The following is a 7,500-nucleotide window of genomic DNA, read 5'->3' as shown; positions in this document are numbered from 1 at the left end:
ACAGAGGAAGGGTCAAACTACCACCAGGGTCATAAAACTACTCCTGGAAATGCCCACAACTCCAAGGAAAGCCTTGTCAAATAGGTGTTTCTTCAGGTTCACGGTAAAGAAGAAGGGTCAAACTACCACCAGGGTCATAAAACTACCCCTGGAAATGCTCACACCTCCTAGGAAAGCCTTGTCAAATAGGTGTTTCTTCAGGTTCACGGTACAGAGGAAGGGTCAAACTACCACCAGGGTCATAAAACTACCCCTGGAAATGCTCACACCTCCTAGGAAAGCCTTGTCAAATAGGTGTTTCTTCAGGTTCACGGTACAGAGGAGGGGTCACACTACCACCAGGGTCATAAAACTACCCCTGGAAATGCTCACACCTCCTAGGAAAGCCTTGTCAAATAGGTGTTTCTTCAGGTTCATGGTACAGAGGAAGGGTCAAACTACCACCAGGGTCATAAAACTACTCCTGGAAATGCTCACACCTCCTAGGAAAGCCTTGTCAAATAGGTGTTTCTTCAGGTTCATGGTACAGAGGATGGTTCAAACTACCACCAGGGTCATAAAACTACTCCTGGAAATGCTCACACCTCCTAGGAAAGCCTTGTCAAATAGGTGTTTCTTCAGGTTCATGGTACAGAGGAAGGGTCAAACTACCACCAGGGTCATAAAACTACACCTGGAAATGCTCACACCTCCTAGGAAAGCCTTGTCAAATAGGTGTTTCTTCAGGTTCACGGTACAGAGGAAGGGTCACACTACCACCAGGGTCATAAAACTACCCCTGGAAATGCCCACAACTCCTAGGAAAGCCTTGTCAAATAGGTGTTTCTTCAGGTTCATGGTACAGAGGAAGGGTCAAACTACCACCAGGGTCATAAAACTACTCCTGGAAATGCTCACACCTCCTAGGAAAGCCTTGTCAAATAGGTGTTTCTTCAGGTTCATGGTACAGAGGAAGGGTCAAACTACCACCAGGGTCATAAAACTACTCCTGGAAATGCTCACACCTCCTAGGAAAGCCTTGTCAAATAGGTGTTTCTTCAGGTTCATGGTACAGAGGAAAGGTCAAACTACCACCAGGGTCATAAAACTACCCCTGGAAATGCCCACATCTCCTAGGAAAGCCTTGTCAAATAGGTGTTTCTTCAGGTTCATGGTACAGAGGAAGGGTCAAACTACCACCAGGGTCATAAAACTACTCCTGGAAATGCCCACAACTCCTAGGAAAGCCTTGTCAAATAGGTGTTTCTTCAGGTTCACGGTACAGAGGAAGGGGCAAACTACCACCAGGGTCATAAGACTACCCATGGAAATGCTCACACCTCCTAGGAAAGCCTTGTCAAATAGGTGTTTCTTCAGGTTCACGGTACAGAGGATGGGTCACACTACCACCAGGGTCATAAAACTACCCCTGGAAATGCTCACCTTCTAGGAAAGCCTTGTCAAATAGGTGTTTCTTCAGGTTCATGGTACAGAGGAAGGTCAAACTACCACCAGGGTCATAAAACTACCCTGGAAATGCCCACAACTCCTAGGAAAGCCTTGTCAAATAGGTGTTTCTTCAGGTTCACGGTACAGAGGAAGGGTCAAACTACCACCAGGGTCATAAAACTACCCCTGGAAATGCCCACAACTCCAAGGAAAGCCTTGTCAAATAGGTGTTTCTTCAGGTTCATGGTACAGAGGAAGGGTCAAACTACCACCAGGGTCATAAAACTACCCCTGGAAATGCTCACATCTCCTAGGAAAGCCTTGTCAAATAGGTGTTTCTTCAGGTTCATGGTACAGAGGAAGGGTCACACTACCACCAGGGTCATAAAACTACCCCTGGAAATGCTCACATCTCCTAGGAAAGCCTTGTCAAATAGGTGTTTCTTCAGGTTCATGGTACAGAGGAAGATCAAACTACCACCAGGGTCATAAAACTACTCCTGGAAATGCTCACACCTCCTAGGAAAGCCTTGTCAAATAGGTGTTTCTTCAGGTTCATGGTACAGAGGAAGGGTCAAACTACCACCAGGGTCATAAAACTACCCCTGGAAATGCCCACACCTCCTAGGAAAGCCTTGTCAAATAGGTGTTTCTTCAGGTTCACATTACAGAGGAGGGGTCACACTACCAACAGGGTCATAAAACTACCCCTGGAAATGCTCACACCTCCTAGGAAAGCCTTGTCAAATAGGTGTTTCTTCAGGTTCATGGTACAGAGGAAGGGTCAAACTACCACCAGGGTCATAAAACTACTCCTGGAAATGCTCACACCTCCTAGGAAAGCCTTGTCAAATAGGTGTTTCTTCAGGTTCATGGTACAGAGGAAGGCTCAAACTACCACCAGGGTCATAAAACTACTCCTGGAAATGCTCACACCTCCTAGGAAAGCCTTGTCAAATAGGTGTTTCTTCAGGTTCATGGTACAGAGGAGGGGTCACACTACCACCAGGGTCATAAAACTACCCCTGGAAATGCTCACACCTCCTAGGAAAGCCTTGTCAAATAGGTGTTTCTTCAGGTTCACGGTACAGAGGAGGGGTCACACTACCACCAGGGTCATAAAACTACACCTGGAAATGCTCACACCTCCTAGGAAAGCCTTGTCAAATAGGTGTTTCTTCAGGTTCACGGTACAGAGGAGGGGTCACACTACCACCAGGGTCATAAAATTACCCCTGGAAATCCTCACACCTCCTAGGAAAGCCTTGTCAAATAGGTGTTTCTTCAGGTTCATGGTACAGAGGAAGGGTCAAACTACCACCAGGGTCATAAAACTACTCCTGGAAATGCTCACACCTCCTAGGAAAGCCTTGTCAAATAGGTGTTTCTTCAGGTTCATGGTACAGAGGAAGGGTCAAACTACCACCAGGGTCATAAAACTACTCCTGGAAATGCTCACACCTCCTAGGAAAGCCTTGTCAAATAGGTGTTTCTTCAGGTTCATGGTACAGAGGAAGGTTCAAACTACCACCAGGGTCATAAAACTACTCCTGGAAATGCTCACACCTCCTAGGAAAGCCTTGTCAAATAGGTGTTTCTTCAGGTTCATGGTACAGAGGAAGGGTCAAACGACCACCAGGGTCATAAAACTACCCCTGGAAATGCCCACATCTCCTAGGAAAGCCTTGTCAAATAGGTGTTTCTTCAGGTTCATGGTACAGAGGAAGGGTCAAACTACCACCAGGGTCATAAAACTACTCCTGGAAATGCCCACAACTCCTAGGAAAGCCTTGTCAAATAGGTGTTTCTTCAGGTTCACGGTACAGAGGAAGGGGCAAACTACCACCAGGGTCATAAGACTACCCCTGGAAATGCTCACACCTCCTAGGAAAGCCTTGTCAAATAGGTGTTTCTTCAGGTTCACGGTACAGAGGAGGGGTCACACTACCACCAGGGTCATAAAACTACCCCTGGAAATGCTCACACCTTCTAGGAAAGCCTTGTCAAATAGGTGTTTCTTCAGGTTCATGGTACAGAGGAAGGGTCAAACTACCACCAGGGTCATAAAACTACCCCTGGAAATGCCCACAACTCCTAGGAAAGCCTTGTCAAATAGGTGTTTCTTCAGGTTCACGGTACAGAGGAAGGGGCAAACTACCACCAGGGTCATAAAACTACTCCTGGAAATGCCCACAACTCCAAGGAAAGCCTTGTCAAATAGGTGTTTCTTCAGGTTCATGGTACAGAGGAAGGGTCAAACTACCACCAGGGTCATAAAACTACCCCTGGAAATGCTCACATCTCCTAGGAAAGCCTTGTCAAATAGGTGTTTCTTCAGGTTCATGGTACAGAGGAAGGGTCACACTACCACCAGGGTCATAAAACTACCCCTGGAAATGCTCACATCTCCTAGGAAAGCCTTGTCAAATAGGTGTTTCTTCAGGTTCATGGTACAGAGGAAGGGTCAAACTACCACCAGGGTCATAAAACTACTCCTGGAAATGCTCACACCTCCTAGGAAAGCCTTGTCAAATAGGTGTTTCTTCAGGTTCATGGTACAGAGGAAGGGTCAAACTACCACCAGGGTCATATAACTACGCCTGGAAATGCTCACACCTCCTAGGAAAGCCTTGTCAAATAGGTGTTTCTTCAGGTTCACGGTACAGAGGAAGGGTCACACTACCACCAGGGTCATAAAACTACCCCTGGAAATGCCCACAACTCCTAGGAAAGCCTTGTCAAATAGGTGTTTCTTCAGGTTCACGGTACAGAGGAGGGGTCACACTACCACCAGGGTCATAAAACTACCCCTGGAAATGCTCACACCTCCTAGGAAAGCCTTGTCAAATAGGTGTTTCTTCAGGTTCATGGTACAGAGGAAGGGTCAAACTACCACCAGGGTCATAAAACTACCCCTGGAAATGCTCACACCTCCTAGGAAAGCCTTGTCAAATAGGTGTTTCTTCAGGTTCATGGTACAGAGGAAGGGTCAAACTACCACCAGGGTCATAAAACTACTCCTGGAAATGCTCACACCTCCTAGGAAAGCCTTGTCAAATAGGTGTTTCTTCAGGTTCATGGTACAGAGGAAGGGTCAAACTACCACCAGGGTCATAAAACTACTCCTGGAAATGCTCACACCTCCTAGGAAAGCCTTGTCAAATAGGTGTTTCTTCAGGTTCATGGCACAGAGGAGGGGTCACACTACCACCAGGGTCATAGAACTACTCCTGGAAATGCTCACACCTCCTAGGAAAGCCTTGTCAAATAGGTGTTTCTTCAGGTTCACGGTAAAGAAGAAGGGTCACACTACCACCAGGGTCATAAAACTACCCCTGGAAATGCTCACACCTCCTAGGAAAGCCTTGTCAAATAGGTGTTTCTTCAGGTTCATGGTACAGAGGAAGGGTCAAACTACCACCAGGGTCATAAAACTACTCCTGGAAATGCTCACACCTCCTAGGAAAGCCTTGTCAAATAGGTGTTTCTTCAGGTTCATGGTACAGAGGAAGGTCAAACTACCACCAGGGTCATAAAACTACTCCTGGAAATGCTCACACCTCCTAGGAAAGCCTTGTCAAATAGGTGTTTCTTCAGGTTCATGGTACAGAGGAAGGGTCAAACTACCACCAGGGTCATAAAACTACTCCTGGAAATGCCCACAACTCCAAGGAAAGCCTTGTCAAATAGGTGTTTCTTCAGGTTCACGGTAAAGAAGAAGGGTCAAACTACCACCAGGGTCATAAAACTACCCCTGGAAATGCCCACAACTCCAAGGAAAGCCTTGTCAAATAGGTGTTTCTTCAGGTTCACGGTACAGAGGCAGGGTCATACTACCACCAGGGTCATAAAACTACCCCTGGAAATGCCCACAACTCCTAGGAAAGCCTTGTCAAATAGGTGTTTCTTCAGGTTCACGGTACAGAGGAAGGGTCATACTACCACCAGGGTCATAAAACTACCCCTGGAAATGCTCACACCTCCTAGGAAAGCCTTGTCAAATAGGTGTTTCTTCAGGTTCACGGTACAGAGGAGGGGTCACACTACCACCAGGGTCATAAAACTACCCCTGGAAATGCCCACAACTCCTAGGAAAGCCTTGTCAAATAGGTGTTTCTTCAGGTTCACGGTACAGAGGAAGGGTCATACTACCACCAGGGTCATAAAACTACCCCTGGAAATGCTCACACCTCCTAGGAAAGCCTTGTCAAATAGGTGTTTCTTCAGGTTCACGGTACAGAGGAAGGGGCAAACTACCACCAGGGTCATAAAACTACCCCTGGAAATGCTCACACCTCCTAGGAAAGCCTTGTCAAATAGGTGTTTCTTCAGGTTCACGGTACAGAGGAGGGGTCACACTACCACCAGGGTCATAGAACTACTCCTGGAAATGCTCACACCTCCTAGGAAAGCCTTGTCAAATAGGTGTTTCTTCAGGTTCACGGTACAGAGGAAGGGTCACACTACCACCAGGGTCATAAAACTACCCCTGGAAATGCTCACACCTCCTAGGAAAGCCTTGTCAAATAGGTGTTTCTTCAGGTTCACGGTACAGAGGAGGGGTCACACTACCACCAGGGTCATAAAACTACCCCTGGAAATGCTCACACCTCCTAGGAAAGCCTTGTCAAATAGGTGTTTCTTCAGGTTCACGGTACAGAGGAAGGGTCATACTACCACCAGGGTCATAAAACTACCCCTGGAAATGCCCACAACTCCTAGGAAAGCCTTGTCAAATAGGTGTTTCTTCAGGTTCACGGTACAGAGGAGGGGTCACACTACCACCAGGGTCATAAAACTACTCCTGGAAATGCCCACAACTCCTAGGAAAGCCTTGTCAAATAGGTGTTTCTTCAGGTTCACGGTACAGAGGAGGGGTCACACTACCACCAGGGTCATAAAACTACCCCTGGAAATGCTCACACCTCCTAGGAAAGCCTTGTCAAATAGGTGTTTTTGGCCAACGAAATGTCTTGTAATACGGCTCTATAAGGTTGGTATTGTCAAATGCTCCCGCCCCTCATACCAACTATTTCCAAAGGCCAAAACGGAGGTTAATCGAGTTTTAATGAGTGTTCTTTTAAGTTCACGGTACAGAAGAAGGCTCAGACTACCACCAGGGTCATAAAAGTACCCCTGGAAATGCCCTAAACTCCCACGAAAGACTAGTAAATTACGTGTTCTAATGAGTGTTCTTTTAGGCTTACGGTACAGAAGAAGGCTCAGACTACCACCAGGGTCATAAAAGTACCCCTGGAAATGCCCAAAACTCCCACGAAAGACTAGTAAATTTTGTGTCATTGTGCTCAGAAATGTTTAATAAAAAATATGGCCCTGATGGAGAGAGGCGTCGCTGAGGTCAGACAGGCCAAGCTGGAGTCCAAAGTGACGGCTCTGAAGGACTGTGCCAATGATTCAGAAGTGCCAGGCAACAGAGCAGCAATGAAGGCTCTTGTTGACCGTATGGCTCAAGTTGAAAGCAGACTCGAGTGCCATTCAAGATAGCCTAGTCTGGACCATGCCGGGTCTGTGTGGTCTGATTTTCTATGTAATTCTATGTAATTCGATGTAATTCTCTCTCTCTCTCTCTCTCTCTCTCTCTCTCTCTCTCTCTCTCTCTCTCTCTCTCTCTCTCTCTCTCTCTCTCTCTCTCTCTCTCTCTCTATCTTTCACACACACACACACACACACACACACACACAGAGAGAGAGAGAGAGAGAGAGAGAGAGAGAGAGAGAGAGAGAGAGAGAGAGAGAGAGAGAGAGAGAATTACATAGAATTACATATCAGACAATCACAGGGAGACAGTAACGCACAGAGAGAGAGAGAGAGAGAGAGAGACATAGAGAGACATAGAATTACATATCAGACAATCACAGGGAGACAGTAACGCACAGAGAGAGAGAGAGAGAGAGAGAGAATTACATAGAATTACATAGAATTACATATCAGACAATCACAGGGAGACAGTAACGCACAGAGAGAGAGAGAGAGAGAGAGAGAGAGAGAGAGAGAGAGAGAGGAAAAAAGGTTTATGAGAACAGAAAAAGATAAAAAAAGAGAAAAAAAGAA

General features: G+C 46.6%; 1 long non-coding RNA gene across 1 annotated transcript in view; it reads left to right on the top strand.

Annotated features, from left to right (window-relative positions):
• LOC126988988 (uncharacterized) overlaps positions 1–3,702 on the top strand; it is a 5,290-nt gene extending 1,588 nt beyond the window's left edge. The window contains exon 3 of the long non-coding RNA XR_007742727.1: positions 3,452–3,702. This is a non-coding gene — a long non-coding RNA (uncharacterized LOC126988988). The remainder of the gene's footprint in view (positions 1–3,451) is intronic.
• Positions 3,703–7,500: the final 3,798 nt, after the last annotated feature.

This window comes from Eriocheir sinensis, unplaced genomic scaffold (assembly GCF_024679095.1).
Source record: "Eriocheir sinensis breed Jianghai 21 unplaced genomic scaffold, ASM2467909v1 Scaffold103, whole genome shotgun sequence".
Classification (NCBI taxonomy): domain Eukaryota; kingdom Metazoa; phylum Arthropoda; class Malacostraca; order Decapoda; family Varunidae; genus Eriocheir; species Eriocheir sinensis.
The sequence above is the reverse complement of the archived record's forward strand: the minus strand, read 5'-3'. Positions and strand labels throughout refer to the sequence as shown.